Raw genomic sequence first — 25,407 nt, forward strand, 5'->3', positions numbered from 1 at the left:
CACTCTTTTCCTTATAAATCCTTAATACTGGATTGAAAATGAATTCCAACGACAATTAGAAAAACAATTACTTATGTGAACCATCAAATTCCCTCTTGATTGCGTGATTGCGGCTGACTTGTTCTATCGTAGATCGCACGATCGCACCCTCCAATTACGTTACTCATATTTTTGCCTACAACGCCTTTGCTAACATCCTCCGGTGGCCATTTAATGTACTACATTTACTTCTGTCCCGTCAGCCGTCACTATTACTTGGGGGGTTAAGCTGTCTTCCAAGAGATTGCGGTTGTACAAGATTTTAGTAGGTTGCATTTTCCATCGGTTCTGGAAGAAGAGCATTCATAGGTGATTGCTATGAAAGATACTTCCCTTCTTTTGGGCCCAAGTAAGTCATTTTTTACTTTTATTGGAGTACTCCTTCAGAAACATTGTATTTCGATGTAATATCGTCTGCTATTGAGTGCCCTTCGGCAGTCATAAGGGTCTTATTTAAAGATTGGCTGTTTTGTGTGTTAGATTTAGTAAATCTATATGACATCGCTTTCCATTTTATATGTTGGAAACTGTTTAACCGCACATTTTGCTCTTGTATGCCTATTTCTCTTTCTATACACGATATAAGTCCTAAACGATTCTGGTACTTTTAGTGTTTCCGTAGATATACACTGAGTGTGTCCGTCCAGATTTTGGAAATATCGTTGAATGTAGAGTCTTAATATAATTATTAAACTTTTGGTGGGCCATTCATTTGTTTAAGCTCATAATCATCGGTACTGACGCACATAGTTAAAATATATTTTGTCCTTATGAGATAGGGAACCGACCGTTATTATCTATTCTGCACTCGGTTGCTTCATTAAATAACATGCAGCCGTGTAAAACAGCCGAAGTTACATTTTAAACTGTAGTAATTTATATTTAATGAGTATTTGTGGTCGTTTAGGACAGAATTTTGATTTAGATGCTTGGGTGCCAATGCGTACGGTTTACCATAAAGGATTCTCTCGAATGTTAATTTAATTTGCAAAGCGGTTGCTGCTAAAATTTGCTGAGAAGAGCCTCGGAGATAATTATTTAATGGCCATTGCCAAGGCTGATCTTCTATAAATGGGCGGGAATCCTAAGTTTTTAATTTCATAATTCAAATTTAACTTTGGTAATCGATAGTAGCGGCGTTAAGTTCAAATAATTATGGTGGCTAATTCAATACTTATCATAATGATGGTGCGGTATTTATCAACTGAAAGGTAGTTTTCACCGCTTAATGGGAGAGTCATGTAGTAGTGTACAGGTACATTTTGAGCATTATGAAATCTTAAAATTAGTGGTGGCTGCTCGTTTCATTATTGTGTATCCGAAGAATTGCGTAGCTCTTTAGTGATGTGTTTTGTTCTGCGTTATTTATTTTGATTCGTGGAAACGGCTTAATTTTCGTTGCATATATTGTTTTGCCCTTCGATTTGGTTAACCTAGTGTTGTGGTCTCTCTTGGTGACAAAATGATAAATCCGTATTAACATTTTGTACGATATATCAGTTTACCTTGAAGTCACAGCGATTTTTCTGGTTGCCATTGCTTTGCCTTTTTCCTCAATTCTTTTATGTGATGATGCTTGATATCGAAGTCACCCTGTTAGGTTATGGATTTTGCGCTAGCTATAAAAGCGCGATATGACCTCAGTCGACGGCGTTGGTGTAGTGGCTAGAGCTGTGGTATCCCATCCAAGGCAGTGGTTCCAATCCTTTCCTACCTCCATTTCAATTGTGTACTAATGCCATGGCAAATCCGTGATTGGACACTACTTTTCGATAACTCCCGATACATCCATCGGTCTGGTGCGAGAATGATCAATGGTAGCCTTATGGCGCCTTTCGTTTGTGGTGGTCACCAAATTTCTCTAATACCCTTTCACTCTCTTTGTAATGTCTCCTTTACCACCCCAGTCACGCGTTAGCGTAAATGCTCCAAATCATCCTACCCCATTCTACCCACTAACTTTGGGCTCTGGCTTCAAAACTTATTTTAGCTGTAACTGTTATTTTGGCGGACGGAATTATTTTCCATGTACATTTCCGGAGAGGAAAAATGCGACACTTATTTTTGCTCCACTTCTTCCACCATTACCTGCGTTGCACGTTTCCTGAGAAAAGAGCAATTGATGAAGAGGGAGCGAATTCTTGGATGAACTTGCGTTTGTGGATGGGGCCGTGCACTCTCCCATTCACCCGAAATGTTCAGATCTGAAAATCCAGACATCCGCACTAATAGTGCTAAGACTCTGGATGCATGCACTTCCCTCTTGTTGCAAATAAATTCGTCGCAAACGCCGCATGCGATGGATTTTGTGCTTGCAAGCTCTCTGTGAATGAAAGATTCGCTTTGGTTATCACAATTCAAATGCTTTCCATGGTTTATATTCGTTCAGATTGTGACCACTTTGATAATACCTCCATTGTCTTAACTCCTCACCTAGGTTTTTATATGAAGATAGGTCTTAAGATTTTATGTAAAGGCATAAGATAAAATGAAAATATTTGAGGCCATTCAATCGCCGGTTAAAATGGATAAATTTTAATTACCTCTATATCCACTTCTTCTCGCGTCATTTGTTTACGAATCGAAACTTTGTACTGCCTACAAATGTTATCCAGTGATCGTTTGAAAAAGTCTTTAAAGATTCGTCGGAGACCCGCCTAGCTCTTCCAAATCGATCGGCTTATTGATTGGAAGTGATTCCACGGAATAACATTCTTCGGCCACGGGAGCCAAAGGAAATGGCACGTGGTGTTGTAAGGGGAGCTCACGGCTTTTCAGTTATACATCCCACTCCTCCGCCAATCCTCTCACGGCCTGCCAAAAGTGCACGGCGGCCAATGACGTCGGCCTCCCTCATTCAAGGAATAGAGTGACAGCTGCACGACCTCCATTCCTGCTGTGCACTACCGATGCTGACCCCGGAGCTGAATCAAGCAGATCCAGGTATTATGTGAGAGGAACAAAATAAATCGGGGTTTGGTTCTTTGGGAAGGGGTGATATTTCGTGGGGAATTCCTTTGAAGAAGTTACTCTTTAATTTCCTGACGTTTCTGGGGGCAGGATATGGCCACCCAGACTTCTTCCTCGCCACAGCCTTTTTTCTGTGATAGGAATAGCTTGAGCTGCCATTCATTTTTCTGGACCGGAGGTTCAAAATATTGACTACTTTTTGAACACGTTGCAACGCGATCCCAGGGGTACCAACTCGTCGCGTCAAGGAGACTCAAATGGACATAATTAAGTAAGCTATTTCATAACAATCACAGTAATATTTGATGAAGATTATTATATCTGCTATTGATTAACCTCACAATCTAGGTTATGGAACAAAGTACAACTGTTTAATTGGTTATTTTGCTCTATAAACAGCGAGGCACAGAGAGGGAAATGATTGGTTACTTTCGTGGGGCCAAGAAATAGCCAGGTATACTGTACCGAAGCAACGCTCGAGAGCTACTCTTTTACACCTATCATACTCATTGCCGTTGAGCGATTAAATGCGTCTTTTGTTCGAGGTTCTACGATGAGAAATAAGGGTTTTACTAAAAGCGATCAAATTTACGCCGATTGCCTCCACTGAATTGGCAACGCCGAAATTTTGTGAGTGGAGGGGGGAACGTGAAAAGCTCCTTTTTCTCCCCCCACTCCAATTTTTAGCTTGTCCACGTGATTCAGAAATTCTGGTGATGAGGGTTCTCAAAGGCAGGGTGTGAGTTTTCACCGACCTGCACCACTTCATTTATTCTTCTACATCTGCATAACTCCATGCGAGTCACCTCCAGGGTTTATGGCACGCGGTGATCAATCACCAGGATGCAGCATGCAATGCATTTCCATGTGCACACCACACAGTCAAAAATAACGTTATGCATGCTAACAAATTATGCAACCACATTTTGTTATATATGATAATAAAATTCAGAACATGCATATAGGTATGCATAAGTTATTAGGCTAAACTACAAGTCATCTAATATATTTGTTAGTTCTAACGCTCCCGTTATTATCTCTTATCGATCGTGGAAAATGGGCATTCTGAGTTAGTCTGTTCTATAGTCTATCTCTCTTATTTTTTTTTATATATGAAACGATCTACCGTAGTATATTGGCGTTCGTAAGATACAGCTAACTTCGTCAGAAAAGACACTGCTCTGAAATTTATCTAAAAGGTTTAGTCTATTTTTTATCTACGGTCTGACAGAGATTCCCATCCGAGTTTATCTAAGAGGTCAGTTACAATAACGAGACTGCAGTAAGGAATTTTAACGTACCTGGCAGCTCTTCTCTGTACGCGTTCTAACTCTGTTTTTAAGCGTATTTCATGAGGATCACAACACTGATGGTGTATTTCAAATGGGTCTAACGAGGGAGAAGTAGCTTATTTATCTAACTTTGCCGTCACACTTTCCCCAGTATTCTTTTAACAAAACCCAATTTGCGATTAGCTTGGTCTGTTATTTCCCGAATATTTATATTCCACGATAGATCATTATTGTGTCTAACTCCTAAATCTTTACGGAGTTTACAGTATCAAATTTGGTATCCTGAATGAAATATCTTTGTTGCGGGGAGGATTTTTTCCAGAATTAATTACTGCGCATTTTTTCCATATTTAACCCTAATATCCACGCAACGCAACATGCTTGGACTGCAGTAAGGTCTTTCCTTAAATCATCTCAATCTTTACTGCAACGGGTTTCCATGTAAACTGCAGCATCGTCTGCAAATAGTGGAAGTTTAATGTCTACTATTTCACTAATATCGTTGATATAGAGATGGAAGAGGATTAGGTCTACGGCACTACCATGGTCCTTAAGGACACTACCTTGACGGACACCAGAAGTTACTCTAACCTCGTCGGAGACTGCACCGTCTACTACTACTCGTTGCACGCGAACGTTCTAGAGTTACATAATCCGATCCATAGAAATTACATAATCATATACGCCGTAAGATTACAGTTTTATTAATAATTCTCCGTTTTTTTAAATCAAGAGAAATTATGCGCGGGAAAATGCGGGATAACCCAATAGCATTTTGGTCTTATGTTAGGGATATTCAAGGTTAATGATCTACCGTAATTTCCCAAATAAACCATCATGGAGATGTGTGAAACAGATGCGAAAAAGTCAATTAATTAAATTCCTACTTCAAGAGCGTGCTCACCGAGTCTTCTTTTCTCACCCGAGACAGTTGACCATCTCTGCATACGAAAGATGCCGCCTCTTCACATCGGTGCTCACGAAGTGGAATTTTTTTAAAAATCGCTCAGTTCCAATAGATCACCTGGTCCAGACGAAATCGCCCTCGCGTCTGTAAAGAACTAGCCTCAAAACTTGTCCCCTACTTGCAGCTAATATTCAGAAAATCCATTGAGCAACACGATGTACCTTATGACTAAAAAATTGTCAATGCAAAGCCCATATTCAAAAGTGGAGGCAAGAGACAGCCATCTAATTACAGACTGATATATGTATCGTCCATCTCATTCTAAGTCCTTGGACACACTGGTGTCAGCTCAGTTATTAAACAACTAGACCCGCAAAAGTTGTTAATGGGAACTCAACATAGATTCATCTACATCTACATAATACCCTGCGAGCCACCTCTAGGGTGTTTGGCAGGAGGTGATCAATCACCAGCATGCAGCATGCATTTGGACTCCCACATGCACTCCACACCGTCCACAAAACGTCCCGTATAATAACAAACTATACTACTATATGCTGCTAGAAATAGAATATAGAATAGAAATTCAGAAACATGCATTAAGTTTTACATAGGTTAGTAGGCTACACTACAAGTCATGCAATCTATTTACGAGTTCTATTGCTGCCGTTATAATCTCTTATTGATCGTGGAAAAAATGACATTCGGAATCTATCTGTTCTGCAATCTATCTCTCTTATTTTATTTATATGATCTGATCTTCCGTAGTACGTTGGCGTCCGCAAGATATGGTTAACTTCGTCAGAAAAGACACTGCTCTTGAATTTATCTAAAAGGTTTAGTCTATTTTTCAATCTACGGTCCGACAGAGATTCAGGAAAAGTAGATCATTCGAAACCCAGTTAGCGCTTTTTCCCACGATATTTTAGTCTCCGGAGAGAACTACGTACCAGTAGTCGCGATTTTATTGATTAAAAAAAAACCTTTGATAAAGTACCCCACGGAAAGTCAATAATAAAACTGAAATCATACGGCCTAGATGAAGATGTCGTTTCCTGGATAAGAGAACTTATGTGCGACCGCGTGCAAAGAGTAGTATTAGTCGGTGCAGTCTCCAACGAGGGGCCGTAATCTGTAACTCCAAACCGATCAGTGCGGCACCGATTCGTCGGGTGGGACGTCACACCGACTCGTCAGGCCGTGGTGCGATTCTGTACGAACCCGATCGGTGCGGCACCGACGTGAGGACATGAGATCGTCGGTAGCCGACAACATAAGGTGTCGGTACGACCACCGACTAGTGGATTTCATGAACTCCCCAGGTGCGCATTGTACGTTTTATTTTGTTTTTACCTCATCACCGAGGAAATAATGAGGTTTGCTGCAATGTTATTTTTTTCTCCCCCTTCGAATAGCCCACCACTATAATTCACTTTGTCATCATCTATATTGATTACCTTGACAGAAATATAAGATATTGGTTAATGAGCATGAGGTTTGCCACCATATAATGACTTACTCTCATTTATGTTACCACTTTCACTCGCTTGTAATAGGATTTATTTCACTCTATCATCATTTATTTGCTCCTTTGACATAAAAAAGATATTTTTGATTGAATATGAGTTTTGCCGCAATGTTATCACTTTATCAATAGGCAACTATTATTTCACCCAATCATCATCTGGCGTTTCTCTCGTCATAGAAATAAGATCTTTTTATTTAAGTATGAAGTTTGCCACAACGGTATCAGTTTCTTTCATTTGTAATAGACAACTATATTTCATTTTATCGTCAGCCATTGATTCCCTTGACGATAAAAGAAGATATTTGTTAATAAGTATGAGGTTTGCCGCAATATTATCATTTTCTCTCCCTTGGAATGCGCTCTACTTATACATATGTATTTCACCCAATCACAATTTCTTTACTTCCTCGTCATTTCACTTGTTTTAATTACACCCAGCTCCATATTTTTATAACAATTTCCTTACTTGTTCCTCTAATATAACATTTACATTTGCTTTTGAACCCAATGTTCACGTTCCATGTATGTGATTTTCGCCTGCTACTGCGCCAATGGCATAACCTTCCGTTGATAACATTTAGACGGAACTTACTTAATGACAACTATATTACCAAATTATGGATAAATAGCAATATACGGAACCAATATATAAAAAAAGAAGCTACGATCTCAAGGATAGTTTTAACAATTCATTCCAGCAACAACAATCTCCATCACATACAAACTATATTGTGATGTTGTAATATTGTCTCCTTCGATTCTGTAGGTACAGCATTACTACCACGCATTATATAAGCATTGTTAACAGCTTATCCAATATCGATTATCTTAATCTAACAATAAGTCTTAATTTCCGCAAATAAAAAGATTTATAATGACGTCAACAAACTGTGCCAATGAGTCTTCACGTGTTTTTACCCTTCTTTCATTGGTGGAGACACGTTAGATGACTTCGAACTTCGGATATATTCGGATTTTCCCTGTTTGGGAAGGAGGGGGAACCGTACCGACTGGTTTGAAACCGACGACCTTACAGAATCGCTGAAAGTGCCGTCGTCGGCACGGAAACCGTTGTCGGTACGGAATGATGTCCAGTCGGTGGGCTTGAAAGGGAAACCGATCGGTGCGGTACGGACGAAATACAGAATACGGCCCGAGGTCAGAGCCATCTTTGGCGTCCCTCAGGGTAGTGTCATTGGCCCACTCCTATTTCCTCTTTATATAAACGACATGGGTGAAGTAGTACACAGTAAGCTACAACTTTTTGCAGACGACGCAGTAGTTTACATTGAAGTACGTTGCAATAAAGATAGGGATGAAATAACGAATGACATAATTGCAATCCAAGCATGATGCGAGGCGTGGCAGCTAGAGTTAAATTTGAAAAAAAAATGCGTATGAATTATTTTCATGAGGAAAAAGCACATCCCACAACAAAAATGTTTCATTCGGGGTACCTACTTAATAGGAGACATTAGAATCGGTAAAATATCTAGAGTCTTAATCAATAATGATCTATCTTGGAATACACATTTTCGGGAAATAACGGGTCAAGCTAATCGTAAATTGGGTTTTGTTAAAAGAATATTACTATAGTGCGACGACAAAGTGAGAGAATTATGTTACTTCTACCTCATTAGACCCCATTTGGAATGAGCTGCCAGTGTTTCGTATCCTCACGAAAGACGTTTAAAAACAAAGTTTGAACTGGTACAGCAAAGAGCTGCCAGATTTTTCCTTTTCATGAATGTGCACGTATTTAGTAGGTGTAGATTCCGTGATTTAATTTTTCCATTGTTCCATTGGGGAGCGTGAATGTGGGGATCCTTTTGCATGCCGCACACTGGTGCCTGTGCACCACTAGCCAAACACGCTAGAGGTGGCTCGCATGGAGTTATGCAGATATAGAAGAATAAATGAAGTAGTGCAGGTCAGGAATAACTAACCTTTGGTAGTATTGCCTTTTCAGGAATGAGCGCGTATATTTTGTTATTAAGTGTAACATTTTATGACCGTGTGATATACATGTGGTAAATCATGCGGTCAAGGATTCCGTTCAGACAGCAGTGTTCAAAACGCCAAATCAACCCTTGTCAAAATAGTAATAGTTCATCAGAAAAATCAGATATAGTATGCGATGAGAAACTTAGAGTATCAGAAAAGTTCACTAAACCAAGTATACAAGAATCTTTGTCGATCGTAGTCGTAAATTACCGTAGTATTAAGAACAAAGTTGCTGATTTCCACCATTAAATTCTAAAAACAGAAGCTGATGTAATAATGGGAACTGAAAGTTGGCTATCGGATGAAATAGATGACCGAGAGATCTTCCCGAAATCATAGTCGGTATACAGAAAGGACAGTAAAACGAGAACAGGAGGAGGAGTATTCATTGCAGTCAAGGGTGAGGTCACAAGCAGAGTCGAGAACTTTGAAAACAGTGAATTGATAATTGTTTGATGCTCAATCGCATGCTCAGCTGAGACATACTTTATATGCGCATATTATAGACCACCCGATTCCAGCCTAGATTCAGTTTTAGAGTTAGATAGCCAGATACTACTCATAAAAATCGTAATAGTGTCATAATTGGCGGCGATTTCAATGTTCCATTGATCGACTGGGAAAAATATTGTTTTAAAAATGGAGGGAGAGACAAGGACCTGTGCGAAACTTTGCTTTACTCATTCTATTCCAATTCCTTGACTCAGCTAGTAGATACACCTGCCAGGGGTAACAACATACTATATCTCTTAGCAACGAATATTCTAGAGTGCGTTATTAGAACTGAGGATGTGGCTGGTATAAGTTACCACGACGCAGTGCATGGAAAGTTTCATATCGTCTCCGATTGAAAACCTGTACCGAGAAGAAGGGTCTAATTATTACATAAGGCGAATTTTGAAGGGTTAAAGCAGTACTTGTCGAACTCATTCACTGTTTTCAAAGATGCCACTCTCAACCTTGGGGTAAACAACGCATGGAAAAAGTTCATTAGTATTATGCAAGAGGCCGTGGATAATGCGATACCCAGTAAGATAAAACGTTTTAATTCTGAACCGCGATGGTACAATACTGAAGTCCGTAGAGCTCTAAAGCGACTGAGAGAAATTCACGCTAAAATGAAAAAGGCACATCCGGGACTCACTTGTGAGATCAGTCGCGTAACTATGGGGGGGGGGGGGGGGTAGATAAGGGATAAATCCTCCCCCAAAGCCTCAGAGAAATAAAAATAATATTCAAAGCTATTGCCTATTTTTGACTCATAGTAAATTTTAACGTAACCTTTTGATGAAACCCAAATTTTAAGTGCTAAAATTATGTAAAATGTATTTGCAGGCATTTCATTTTTCCAAAGTTTTCCTAAAAGGTTGGTAGGTGGAAGGTCGCCCTTCCCCATCCCCTCTCATCCCCCCCCCCAAAGTATATTCCTAGTGGAAGCCACAGAATGATACACACGGGATCGCTAAATGGTAATGCTGGAGTAGGCATAATGCTTAGAAAGAGCGCCGGGATGCGTGTTAAAAGCTACCTGCAGTTTAATGAAAGGATAGTAATGGTGAAGATAGATACTAAACCCGTAGCTACTGTAGTGGTACAGGTTTACATGCCTACGTCAGATTATGAAGACGAAGAAGTAGAAGATGTCTACCAAGATATAGCGGAAGTTATCAAGCAGGTAAGAGGGGAAGAAAATCTTATTATTTTAGGTGACTGGAACGCCGTCGTCGGCGAAGGTCAAGACGGAATAATAACTGGGAAATATGGGTTGGGTAACCGAAATGAAAGAGGAGAAAGGCTACTTGAATTCTGCACGGAGCACAGGCTAGTGGTTGCCAACACTTTATTCAAAAATCCCCTGCGAAGAAGATACACGTGGAAGATGCCAGGAGACCGTAGAAGATTCCAAATCGACTACATTCTAGTGAAACAAAGATTCAGGAACCAGGTGAAGGACTGCATCAAAAGTTATCCAGGGGCAGATATCGATAGTGACCATAACTTAGTTATGATGAAATGCCACCTTAAATTTAAAAAGTTGAAGAAAGCCGTGAAAAACATATGGCAGTTTGAAAAATTGAGGGAGGTTCAGCATCAACTGGCTTTTAAAGAGGCTGTAGAAAATAAAATAGGGGAGGATACGACCAACAAACCAATGGAAGAGAGTTGGAAAACCATTAGAAGTGGTCTGCAGGCGGCAGCTGAGGAAGTTCTTGGTAAAAGAAGAGTCGTTATGAAAAAACCATGGATCACGCAGGAAGTATTAGATCTCATTGAAGAAAGAAGAAAATACAAGGCTGCGAAAACAGACAGCTGTTTTGCAAGTCTTCGCAAATGCTTTTCATCCACGTTTCTCAAAAACAATCTTAAACATGGAAAAGTAGAGGCCGCTTATAGGATAGTGAGGAACCACTTTAAGCACTAAAAGGCGTAAGATGTAATTAGGGACAAAAACGGAGAACTATTGATTGAAAACGAAGAAAAAGGGAAGAGATGGAAGGAATATCTAGAAGATTTGTACAAAGGAAGTCGCCTCAGAACGAATGCTATCGAAAACGAGAGGGAAGTGGATGCCGATGACATGGGAGCCCCAATTTTAAGATCGGAATTTGATGCGGGTGTAAGAGACCTCAGGATAAATAAAGCGTCTGGCATTGATGACATTCCTGCAGAACTAATTAAAAATTCAGGAGAGAAGACATGGAACCAGCTATACAAAATCATTAGTGAAATGTATACGACAGGTGAGATACCAAAGGATTTCGAGAGGAACATTATAATCCCTATTCCTAAGAAGAAAAGAGCGGAAAAGTAAGAAGATTTTAGGACCATAAGGCTTACTACACATGCGTCAAAGATACTGACAAGGATCATCTATAGAAGAATAGAACGAAAAGCAGAAGAGTACGATGGATGAGGACCAATTTGGTTTCAGAAAAAACAAAGGCACAAGGGAAGCAATATTGGCCCTAAGACTGCTCATAGAGAAGAGAATGGAAAAGAACAAGCCAACATTCGTTGCGTTTGTGGACTTAGAGAAAGCATTTGACAACGTGGATTGGAGCGCAATGCTTGGAATCCTAAAGGAAATTGGGGTTATTTATAATGACAGAAGAATCATCCACAGTTTATACAAAAATCAAGTCATCATCATCATCATCACTGGTTAACAATCCTAGGATTGGTTTGACGCAGCTCTCCACTCAGTTCCATCAGGCAATCTTTTCACACCTACGTATTTCTTCTCTTTCACATCTCTCTTTACTTGTTCCATATATTTTGTTCGGGGTCTTCCTTTTCCATTCTTGCCTTCCACTTGTCCTTCGACGATTGTCTTCATCAGGCCATCATGTCTCAAGATGTGGCCTATAAGGTTGTTCCGTCTTCTTATTAAGGTTTTCATGAGGCTTCTCTTCTCTCCTACCCTTCTTAGGACTTCCTCGTTACTAACTCGGTCGATCCATTTGATTTTCATCATTCTTCTGTAGCACCACATTTCAAAGGCCTCTATCCTTGCTTTCTCCGCTGCGGTCATTGTCCATGCCTCACTTCCGTATAGGAGCATACTCCAGATGTAGGTTCTTATAAATTGTTTCTTTACTTCCATATTTAAGTTTCCCGCTGTAAGCAGGTCTCTCTTTTGGTGGAATGCTCTCTTCGCCTGGGCTATTCTGCTGATAATAGGGTGGTTTCCTATTATTTTTTATTGCCTAAATCGAAAGATTATTACTCCTGGAGTACGTATTTCACGCTTTTAGATTTTTAAATGACGATATCTATTTTTCGCGATCAAATGAAAAGTGAAAAATTTCAAGCGCGCGAAAACGCGACGGGTAAGGAAATCTCTCCGTGTGACGTATTTCTGGTTCCCCCTCCCGCCTGGTAGGTGACCTTGATCGAGGCTCTGAGCGCTGATAGGACGCAGGATGCTAACAGGTAGCTGAGTACCTTCCTGTCTGGTAGCGCATGGCTTAAAAAAGGTTTATTAATACCTTATCAAGCGAAGAAAACTTTCCGACCTTAGCCAGTTTTAATAGGTGATTTTTAAGACATGTTTCCCTGAGCTCTGTGCCTCATGCATGCATTGGTAGCCTCTGACGATGCATAACTCCTATCCTCTCGTGTCGAAACTAGGTCCCTGTGACGTCACGTGGAGTGGAATCGCATGGGCGCCAATCTGGCCTTTTTCAAATGAGGTTAAAATTTGACCCTTGCCATTCGTCTAAACCGGTATTTAAAAAACCAAATAATTTGTGTATTATGAATACACTAATGGTGGGTAACGAATCGCCATCAATGCCTTTTGTTTTCTTTGATGAAGGAAACTACCCTATTTCTTTCTTGCTCCTCCCGTCACTAGTTATCTTGCTTCCCAAATAAGAGAATTCATCCACCTCTATCAGTTTTTGCCTCCCTATTTTAATGTTGGTCTACACTTCTTCTCATCTGCTGCATACTAAGATCTTGGTTTTCTTCGTGCTTATTTTCAGTTGATATCTACTCATTACCCTACCCATAATAACCAGAATATTTTTCAAATCCTTCTCTGTTTCTGCTACAACGGCTATGTCATCGGCAAATTTTAGCATGCTAATTTTTTCTCCATGGATATTCACTCCCAATTCCTTTTCTTTGATTTCATTAATGGCTTTTTCAATGTAAACGTTGAAAATTACAAAAAGATCCGCAACCCGGTGGACAAACTCGGTGGCTTTAAGCTCAGCCGCGAGAAGATAAAGGTAGGTGGGGAAAACTTGAACAGGTAGAGCAATTCAACGGTTTGGGCAGCCCATTAGAGGAAAACAGGACATCAGGAAGCGAATTGCACTAGCAAAGGAGGAGTTCATGAACAGGAAGGAGCTTCCGAGAGGATCGTTATGTAAGAGTTTAAAGAAAAGGTTATTGAAGCGTTTGATCTGGAGTTTAGCTCTCTACGGTGCGGAAACGCAGACACTGAGGAAAGAAAACGAGAGAAGATTGGAGGCATTCGAGATGTGGGTATGGAGAAGAATGGAGAGGGTGAAATGGACGGAGAGGAAAAGGAACGGCGAAGTGCTGGAAATGGTTGGCGAGGAGAGGCAGCTTTTAGATGAGATACGCAGGAGACAGAAGGTATGGATGGGGAGGATGAAGGTATGCTTAGCGGAGAGGGGATGTTGAAAAAGGTGTTAGAGGGCAGAATGTAAGGGAAACGAGGGGGGGGGGGTAAGGAAAAGAATAGAATTTTTAGATAGATTGAAAGGGAGTAGACCTTACAGTGAAGTGAAGAAGGCAGCGCTGGAAGGAAGAAGAGGCTCCCAGATCGCTTTTTTAGTACTTCATGGAAGCCTACCTTAATCGGTAGAATACTATAATAATAATAATAATATAAAGAAATGTTTCCCTGAGCTCTGTGTCAAATGCATCGATTAGTAATCTCAGACTCGTGGCTACTCGTTTAGAATCACGGTCCCTGTGACGTCACGTGGAGTGGTATCGCATGGGCGCCAATCTGGCCTTTTTCAAATGAGGTTAAAATTTACCATTAATATTCGTATAAACTGGTATTTCTAAAACAAAATAATTTGTATTTTATGAATACACTAATGTTGGGTAACGAATGGCAATCAATGCCTTTCGTTTTATTTGATGTAGGAAACTACCCTATTAGCAATGACAAAAAAATTGCCTAGTGCAATACCCATGGTAAAGAGTATCAAGCGAGTGGAGAATACAAGTAACTAGTCTGATCACATTAAAAGAACGCATGGTCATTTGTTGAAGGTGGGTAGGTTAGAAAATACTTCGACTTGGACATGTGAGAGGTTCTGATCAGATCAGTATTCAGAGCTCATCATCGGCGTCAACAAGACCTCTTCCAGAATAGTTTAGCAGTCAAAACTCTTATGACAGTAACAGTTCCAGAGAAAATATTTGCACAAAGCTTTCGTATACATGATTGCTTTTGATTTTCAGCCCCTTCAAATTGTCGAAATCAAAGGTTTTACAACTTTTGTGAAATTTTTAGATCCCAAGTACAATTTACCAAACCTTGCAAATTGTTATCACGTCAAATTTTACGAGGGAGTAAAATCACAAATAAAAATTAAGTAATAAGAAGTGGATTATGTTAATGTAACATTTGATCTTTGGACGTCTAGGACAAGTGATAGCTATTTTGAAGTCTTTTGCCACTTTTTTCATGAAAACATATTCCGCTGTGCTGTTTTGTCCACAGAGCACTTTGATGTAAGGCATAAAGCCGGGAATTTAGCTTATTTTTTGGTATTCATAATGAATTTTTAGAGCGGAAATTCGAGAAGAAAATGGTATTTGTCGTTACCGAAAATGCAGCTAACATTGTAAAAGGATGTAAGTGTGATGCTTTAAAGGTTAAACATCAACCGTGCGTGGTGCATTCCCTTAATCTTGTTATTCAAGGTTCTCTAAAGCAGCAGAACTTTACTGGGATTCAATGGGATTCAGTAAACTCCAGATCAAGAAATTCTATGAAAACTGAATGAGGTGTCAAAAAAATCTTTCACGGATACGGCAAATATCCGGTGGGATATTTAAAAATAGCCGCCTCTTTTGCGATTTTGCTATCATCTCTTGAAAAGGTTACTTCTGTGTAGGTCATTCAAGAAGATGTTTGTGAAGAAGAAGATTTAAAAGAAATGGTGAAGGACAAGGAGGGAAATGGGCACACAGTGATGCAGAAAATAGTGTATACCTTTCCTTAGCCCTTTTAATTGAAAATTATTCCCAAAACTCCCAAACTTTAGCTCGCACTGAGTATTTTAGTATCAATAATGGCCGATAACGACTTACACCCTTACGGCCTTACACTTCAGTGATGGAGAGAGAACTTATTGAACTTTTTAACGACTAAAACAAAGGATTAAATTTGTAACTACACTTAGAGATGTCAAACAACATAAACAATACTGACGGTAGTTAAAGGTAGTCAAAAGGTAAGCCAAGGTAGTCAAGGTAAGCCAAAAAAGCTTCAGCATTTTTATGAAAGATTTTTTTTCAAAATTCACCGTAAATATCGTGTTAAACTAAATTGGAATGCAAGGGTTCTCTTTGTTTCCAATCGTATATGTTTCAACTATTTGCGATCACGGCCTCATGGGCCCTGCGGAATAATGAAATAGTTTACTTCCTATTTTCAGACCTACTGAATATAGACACATAATTTCATAGGAATCGGTCAAGACGTTTCAAAGGAGTTTTGTTACTAACACTGTGACACGAGCATTTTATTATATATTAGACTACTCAGTGAAGAAGGTTTTATCATAGAAAAACGTTCAACGGAATCAGTGTATATTTTCTTCCATCACTCTGAAATATATACATCACATACCTACGAGTCAAATCAGTAGTAATTAAGCTGAAGAGTTCATTTTCATAACCAACCTGTATTAACCATTAGTCATAATTTAATGATAATTCACTTCATTAGTCAGATTTTAATGATAATTTCGTGGGTGGCATCAACGCAGCCAAGCCGAGTTCAACTCGTTCTTGTTGAACGATTTGGATTTGGCGGATTTGAATCTTTCACATAAATCGTTCATTTTGAACGATTTGGAATCGGCGGATTTAAATCTTCCTTGTGAATCGTTAATTTTGGACGATTTGGATCCGGCTGATTTGAATCTTCCATCGAATCAATCATTTTAAACGATGCGTGTTGAAAACGTAAATTCAGTTCATTCGGTTTATGGCATTTAAGCGTCCGTTTTGTACGAGTCAACGACACGATTCATTCGTGAACGACACACCTCTAATATTATCTGTCGGCTCTCAGATATGATCTGAAGATGTGGTCAGCATAGGCCACGAAACGTCATCTGGACTCAACTTCGACGAAGCTAACCCGAAAACAATGGAGTCAGCTGCAATGCAGCGCTGCAAAAGTCTGAAGCGAAATAGAATTCCCAGATTATTACCCAGATCATTTCATGAAAATGTTTCTTTAATTTTTCTGTTCTCTTAGTAACATGGAGGGATATTTATTTCAGTTGACCTAATACATGGTTTGAATGGAAAAGATAAATGTAACATTTATAAGAACCACAAGACTATTATTTCAAGTGTCGAGAAGGAGAATATAATTTCAGGGTTTGTGCCCGTATATATACATAGAGGACAGTACGATGCCATGGTGTCCTTCAGTTTGCAAGCAGATGGTAAAATTATGAAGAGATTCGCCAATATGTAAAGGCGGCACCTTGAATAGAGGGTGCAGGAAGGCTCCTCTTGATTTCATTCAGGTTTTTCATACGACGAGCATTGTATTTTCTCTGTTACAGACATTTATTGACTGATAATTGTTTCAAAATTTTATGTAATACTTGCTTCTTGCACACAAAATATTATTTTTCGCAGTATTTTTCCCTCTTATTATACGGAAAAAAGCGAGTAATTTCATTCAGGCTGAAGTAATGAAATGGGATAATTTTATAATTCAATCTAATCATTGATGGGCATGTGTCTTAAGCAGTTGACGACATTTGCTCGCTTCTTGTGATTCCGGCGTAAACCTAACGCTGTCCGTTGAGGCTGCATTCTAGTATGGGCTAGCAGTGAAGAGAGAAACATTGTGAGTGTTGCATTCAGGGTTTCCAGTCATTTGAGCCACTGGGTCATGAGGAAGCTCTACCTATGTCAGCACTGGCGTCGGAGGGAGATTCCTATGGAAAGACGTACGGCGTCCGCTGCGAGAAGCCCCACAAGATGAGATAACGTGGGTAAGCTTCGCAATGGAGTTACCAAGGTGATGTAGGTGCTGGGCGCTCAAGGAAAAGGGAATGTTCCGAGAAAAGTAGGCGGAGGATTAGCGGCACGGAAAACAGGCTATTTTGACCGATGAGTATCAGGGTTCCTCTGTGAATTATTAGTACTATATCTCTTTTGCCAGAGTAAATGAGACGGTTAGAATTAATGAGTTCCTTCAAACTTAGGAATCAGTTTAAAATGTATTTGTTATTTTATTTCGAAGAATATTGAATATAGCACGAGGGTAAGCTCAGTACGACAGCATCACTCAATGCATTTCACCAGCCTTTAACTTTAGAAGCGCCGTAGCGGTCACTGTGACCTTATTTGAATTTCAAATGGTTTACTATTTCTTAACAATGCAATGGTAGAAAATTATTGATATTTCGTGACTTTTAATGAATTTTTGTCCTACGACCCCACGCAATAAATGTTTATTATCGGCTGCGTGAACCATGAAATATTTGCAGATGTACCTAAAAGCACCAGATTGGTCATTTCGTCCGGTATAATTAATGTCCTCCTTATTGTTTGTGTCCTTTAAAATCACATTTTCTCCAGCATTATGAGTAGCAGTCACGTTAGCAGATTGAATTCACGGATGATTTTCTGTACAGTCATGCAGAATTTCTTTTTTACGATGTGCAGTTAGATCGCCGGATTATTGCATAGGAAACCCCAGATTTTACCTACCAAAGTTGAAAATTTAAGTTTACTAATTATTTGAAAATATTGAAAATTCGAGTTTAAATTAAAATAACCGTACTTCAAAATACAATACACGATATAAATATTTACACATACCTCCACAGCGAGAGAAAACACCTCGAGGCAAAATGACCCCTGCCCGCGCTTTTAGTATGGGAAAAAACGGCGCTTCTAGTGTTCAGGAATGTTGAATATTTTAAGCCTTGCTTGTGAATAAACCCTTTGTGTATTTTTCAAAGTACAATCTAATGTTCCATAAGAAACTAAAAAATAACAAATATATTCGAGAACCCATCTAATTACGTTTATCTCATGAGTCGGGAACGCCACCGTCATGGTTAGTCCACGAGGAGGGGTCGCGTCGCACAGTGGTCCCAAATCGAAAAAAGCTGGCCAAAATTAATAACGCCATTATTATCACGTATATATTTCATGGAAAAATCTATTTCCATAGTTTTTGATCCGCTAATCATGATTTTTAAACCAATTTTTATGTATTTGCCATATTTTTTTTGTTATTTCACGTTTTGTTTAAACATTTAATAATTCAAGAAAGCCAGTGAAAATTTAAGATTATTTTCGCGAAAGTAAATATAAATGATACATCTTATAAAAATGAATTTGATTTGTAAAAATATATATTTAATGAATTTAATTGTTTATTTTTGGACAATATTTGAATAATTAATTGTGAATTAACCAAGAGAATATTTTTAAATTTCTCGTATGTTTGATTGTAAATAATACTAAGGTAATTATATTTGGAAGTTCATATTATAAATCTTAGATAAATATTATTTTACTGCATTAATTGTTTTAAAAATGTAAAAACCAATTCTAATAAAGTAGTCACAGTCAATTTTATAGTTCCTTGAAACGGGTCAATGGATTTTGAAGCACTTCTAAACTGGGTCCTTTCTTTCACAATATCCAATGAAGGCATACTTATTAGCATTGAAATGTCGTAAACAGTATTTCATAACTCGTATGAACTCACCTCCAAAATTAATGTTCCGATTGCAATAAGCTCTTTTAGCGGTGGGAGGTCAAATTAAAGGGAATATCATTTGGTGCGATAATTTTAATGAGATTTTCCATTCACTTGTGTTTATTTAACCTTAACAGAAATAAATAAACAATTTTCCTTGTCTTTCACAGTTATTGTTAAACAATAATTCTAAGTACACTCATAATCATTATTTATATGGCAAGCCATTGGCTTCATTTCTTCCTCTGACAAAAGGAAGGGCAGCTTCTTCTGCGATGGCTGATCCAGTGATCCATGTATCAGTTTTCCTCCTCTTTGTCCTTTCAATGTACTCCTCTAATAGTTTCTTTGATCGACCAATTTCTCCTCACAGTTTAATCTTCAAAAGTAGCGTTTTTATTTACTTATTGAAGTAAGGAATTATGGAAATAATTTTAAAGTCATCACAAATCCAGCATCATATACTACCGCATGTAGTGGGACGACATTTAAACACTTTTTCACAAAGCTTTTTACTACAATTGTTGCATTATCGTTAACATCCAACCTTAGCTTGTTGCTTAAGTATTCCATTACGTATTGTTTCTTTAACCTTTACTTTCAAGAATGTTTTCCTGAAAACGCGTTAAATTTATCATATCCACTGAAATCTCAGCCAACTGGTTTTAAGGTGAAAACAACGATAAATAAATCAAATGCTATTATTGTTACAAAAACAATCACAGAACTGTAAAGGGGTAATGAACTACCCTACACCAAAACTCTACTTCTTCAATCCTGCATCTTCTCAAAACGTCGAGAATACTCGACCTCTTTCATGCTTGGAGTAACTCACTTTCACGTCTTTCTTTGGCCAAACTCAGAATAAAACTGAAGTTTAGCGCGAAATTTTCTGACAAGTGTTGTTTAAAAGTAAGTTGGGTTTTCCCAAAGGGTGAGGATCGTAATGCTTTTATCTTCATTTTCCTCGAGAATTCGCATGTGAAGAGGGGAATGGCTTGCTTCCTTAATCCCCGGTGGCCAATGTGCAATTTATTAGTACCGTAAACCGGGACAACTTTGCCAAGTGGGGCAACTTTGCCAGGTTTTGAATAATATTATGTTTGGTGTCCCACTAAGTTCCCTAATTATCCGAAAGAGGGCCTATGTTTTCATAACACGACAAGATATTGAGTGATAGCCTTTCCACACACTTGTAGTCTTACAAGTTGTTTGCAGATCTTTATCAGTGTTCTGTTTTTGTCGGGCCAAACTGAATATTTTGATAGTCTATTTAAGTGGTACGCCCTTCCTATTTACTCAAACGCAAGTAAAAACTTCTGGTGTCGTTCAATAGAGCATATAATTTACTTTCAGAATCGCTTTAAATGGTAAAATATTTGTTGTATTTAGGTTTAATAATTTAACTTGGCAATGTTGCACCAGGAAGCTTGGTGTAAATGGGACAACTTTGCCAACCGACAATATTGTTATTTCTCCACTTCGAGTACACTTTTTCCAAAGGGTGCGTTTTTCGTACTCGTTTATAGGCCTTTCAAATGCCAAGACGCTTTAATACCTAGTTAGGAGGTCGAAGGTATCGAAATTATGATGACACTACGCTGCAACTTGCTGTCTCTGTAGTGATTAATAATGAATTGAGCAGTGAGCAGCCCAAAAGTGTGATATTCCATGTAGGACAATTGAAAGTAAGGTGAAGTGTCGCCATTCAAAGAATCCAGGGCGCCATACGGCATTGAGCAAGGATAAGATAGAAGAGATACTCGAACATGCGCTTGTTTGTGCTGAATGGGGAATGCCTTTAATGCCATTGATTGACGGTTGATTCGTTTTGTGTTCTTACGCCATCGTCCAATCATTATTGTCAAACCCTTTGATTTTTCAGTCTTCACTCCCTGTAAAAACCAATGGAGAGCCATACTGACAGACCATAAATTGTGGAACTTTGATAGTTATAAAACTATCGAAAAGAGTGTATTTCCAACACTTTTGGTAAAACTTCTCAGTGCTTTGTATGAAGAAAGTAAAATGAAGTAAAACATCATATCAGGGTTCGAGAAATGCGGCATCGTGCCACTCAATCCCGAAGAAGTTTAGTCTTGAATTCCGGATGCATAGAAAACTGATCGTAATGACACTCCTCGAAAAGTAAGTGATTCATTTTTGAATTTCCTTCAAGCCTGTCGTCGAAATCCAAACAAAAGTTCGCCATAGAGAAGAAGACTGAAAAGTAATGTGGCCCCAGGGGAAACCATGGACAGATCACACCTGGTCACTTCTAAGCACCTCCACACAAAATCATGTTGGAGGGAGTTGTAAAAAGAAGAAAAATTACCATAGCATTACCATAGCATAATGACCATAGTATTCCACGTTCAATGTGTTGAGTATCTTGGTGTACCATTCTGTATTAAAGAGTTTTCCAAATAAAAATAATTTTATTCCTTTGTTTTATTGAGGTTTCCGCTGGATATAACTCCGTTGGCAAAGTTGCCCCAGATCCAGAAAATCTTTGCCAACTATATTTTCAATTTTTTTTGACCGTATAAAATTTTACCTACTTTTAAGTTGTCATTTTTTCAAAAATTTTGAAAGTAGAGACCAAGACTAATGGCTTAAAATGGTTTTAAATCATTTCCGTACATGAACTTACAAGAATGCGGTTGAAAAAGAAACAAAATTGGCAAAGTTGCCCCGGTTTACGATAGTGTACATATAGCTGCGGTTGTATTTCTTCCTGGGCGCAAGAGATAGCTTAAGCCTTTTCGGCAGTCGTTGGCCCTGCATGCGGTTGTGAGGTCGCTACGGAGGTGACAGAGGGTCGGTCAATGTGCCGCGTGACGACGAAAACCAATCAGTCTAACCGTAGTAATGGAGTGCTATTGAAGTGGAGTGGTAACGATTGGGTGGAGTAGCATTTTGAGGGATTAGTTTGGTTCCGAATGCATTCAAGTTTTTGTAGATTACTGTAAAATCAGCTGCGTATTTTCGTTACGGAATTTTACTTTCAGTTGGAGTTCTTTGGAGACTAATTTTAGGAGAGCATCGACGCACGTAACAAATAAGTAGCGTCAACTGGAAACCATTTATAGACGCAAAAATGTATTACTTATGAGAAAAGATGTTTATTCATGAGGTATATATTTGTTAATGAAAATAAAATATTCAACAGCATTGAATAATACCCATAAATATTGGATTTCCTCGAGCCCTACCACGCGCCAGCCTGGCCGCCTCCCGCGTCAGCGCATTGCATCATTGTAGTTGAATCAATGCTGAGGTCGGGGTAGCAAATAGTAGCAAAATTTACTGCTGAGTTGGTTATACTATCTTTTGTCGCTTTGTATTCATGCAAAATACTACGGAACGGAACGTGACGCTCTAAACGATATTCTATATCTTATTTGAAAATACAGGTAAAGAATGCTAAAAGTTTAAAAATATTTATAATAGTATAAGTGGTAAAACTCGATTGAAATATATTTTTCAGTATGCGCTAATGTTTATATTTGTAAATAAAAATGGTCTGTGGGTAAATATATTGTGTTAAGTTTGTCCTCTACGAAGCTGGACATCTTCGAAATCACCCGGTGTCACCCAACTGTCGTTTTTGCGCTCAATGCTCCACTGGTCCCTGTAGCCCCTCTGATTCACGAAAATTTCAAATAAGTGGCGTAATTTGTAGACCATATCTTGTAGAATTCAAAAATTCCTTGCAAAAATTCAAATTAATAATGACTTTTGGTCAGCTTTTTTCGTCTTTGGGACCACGTCGCGTGCGTCGGGGGTTTTGGTTTTTGAGCAGCTTCATCCCGTGCTCAATTTGTGGCTCAGTCAGCAGTCGTGGAGACTTCTCAGGAAGGGCGGGATCAACGCAGCTTTGCCGTTAGAAAGCCTAGTCGCGTCCTCGCCGTTTCAACTTCAAGGTATAATGTGCGAGGGACAGTTTCAGTGTGAAAGGGTGGAGAACATATGAGAGAATTATTTGAGATTTGTAGCTGAATTTTAATAAATGCTGGTACAAAACACATGTACTTTTATAAAACACCAATTTCTTTCCTTTTCATACCATTATTAAGGTACAATTTTCATTAAAATTCACCAACATGAAAATAGGCTTTCCGTTACTATATTTTTCAGAACTCTATTTTCAGCTCCACTTGTTTACATAGGTTCTGATGGTGATATTTGCCAAAGCAAAGAAGAAATGTTCATTAGTTCTAGATTACAAGTCGGTGTGATAAAATGGATATAATGCTCTTTATACCTTCAGAATTGTGAAAAATATCAGATTTAGGCTCGTTAATGTTCTAATTTTTCAGTTATTCACTGAATATTGATAAAATTGAAATCAAATTACGTCCTTTGCATGAAAAGGGGGCAGCGGTTGGCTCGAATGCCAAACGAATGGAAATTGACTTAAAAATTACAGGGATTGAATTATTTTCATTCTCCATGCCCTTACTTAGCTTTTTGGTCATAGAATAATCATAAGATGGATGTGCGTTACGTTTAAAGTTATGTGGACGTCTTCCACAAATTATTGACACCGGAATCTTACGAATATAGTTCAACATAACGGCCGTCTCCTCTTCGAATGCTTTATTTTCTGTTTTCTTTCCTACTATCCCACTTCGTTGCTGCTTTGCCTTCTTCTTTTTCTAACCAGCTTTTAGCCAACTTGCGTTCACTCACGCGTAAACTACCGCCAACCATGGTCGGAAAACGGAGCTCAGAATCCCAACCACGGTTAACGGTAACTTGCGTTCATACCTCGTTTTGTAACCATGGTCGGGGCAAACCGGCGTAAAAAGAACGTAGTGTGAACGGGGCAAAAGGAAGAAGAAAATAATTTAAAGCTAAAAAGAAGAAAATAATATTATAAATTAAAAACTTAAAAAGCAACGTTTTTCTCGCCAACTAAAAAGATGAAAATAAATTTCTCTGTCCATATCTGAGTCTCGATATGAATTTTTATTCAAATGGTGACATATTTTATGACAATCATTACGACCAAAACGAAAAACATTGGGCGCAAATAGCATTACATTTATTATTTGGAATAGGTGAGATTGCTCTTAAAAATTCCTACTAAACTGCGGTTTGATATGCCAACCATATTCTTATCTAAAATCAACACATTCGCATAGTTGAAGGCTTCAATGATCTTAGAGAACTAAAACATAATGAAATATGCTCAGATTTTAAATCTTCATGCATTGCGTGTCAGGTAATAACGCATGCATAATTGCTGAATACTTAAACATTAACAGATGACTTCTTGAATATTAACATTAATCAATCAACTCATTAGGTGCATTCAGATGTTTAGTACCGAGCATTACCTTCTCATTCGATATAAACTGAATTTTAAATAACCTTAATAATAGGGAATAGTATCAATTAGCAGCAGATACTATCAATTTACATAACGATGGAAAACCCAACTGTAAATGATAATAATCCAAATTAATATTTATTGCAAACACTAAATGTAACGTTACATGCCCCCAACGTTTTTCGTTTTGGTCGTAATGATTGTTATAAAGTATGTCACCATTTGAGTAACAATTTGAATTGTGAATCAGATATATACAGAGAAATTTATTTTCTTCTTTTTAGTTGGCGAAAAAAACCAATTGTTTTTAATTTTTTAATTTATATTATTATTATCCGTCAAACTTATCTAATTTTGAACATTCATCTCACTCTCCAAAAAAAAAGCCTACACGTAATGACTAATTCATTTACTTTGTTCTCCATCTCGCAAAAGGGTTGAGCTATCTGGATTATGCATTGGGGATTATGCTAAGGGAGAAGGTAATGACATTGAATGGCGTAAGGAAAGTAGAGGCATATGTGCTTTTCATTCCTTTTGTGGATGGTGGAAGAATATTTGGTAGAAGCCGATAACATGCCGGGAAAATCTAGGAGAGAATGCGATGGAGCGCGGTTGTGGAGCGTTCAGCGGATAATCGAATGCTCCAGCGTTCAATTCCCGATTAATGAAGCCTCTCCATGCGAAGTGGCTTCCGGAATTTGCGACGCTCCTGCGTCTGGTGCGGGCTGACTTCTTCCCCCTCCACAAATCAACCTTCGGGATGACACACGGAATGGTTGATTATTCCGAAGGATTTCGCGTTTTGGTCCTCATTGGGCAATATTCGGTGAAACATGTGCCATAATTGGGCACGTTCTCAATCCC

At 38.6% G+C, this 25,407-nt stretch overlaps 1 protein-coding gene across 3 annotated transcripts in view; it reads left to right on the forward strand.

The window, feature by feature from the left end:
* The first annotated feature begins 231 nt into the window (after positions 1–231).
* LOC124171680 (protein GDAP2 homolog) overlaps positions 232–25,407 on the forward strand; it is a 424,204-nt gene continuing 399,028 nt past the window's right edge. For all 3 annotated transcript variants that reach the window (XM_046550918.1, XM_046550917.1, XM_046550914.1), the window contains exon 1: positions 232–388. The gene's annotated coding sequence lies outside the window, so the exon portion shown is untranslated. The remainder of the gene's footprint in view (positions 389–25,407) is intronic.

Source organism: Ischnura elegans, chromosome X (genome assembly GCF_921293095.1).
Source record: "Ischnura elegans chromosome X, ioIscEleg1.1, whole genome shotgun sequence".
In the NCBI taxonomy this organism is placed as follows: Eukaryota; Metazoa; Arthropoda; class Insecta; order Odonata; family Coenagrionidae; genus Ischnura; species Ischnura elegans.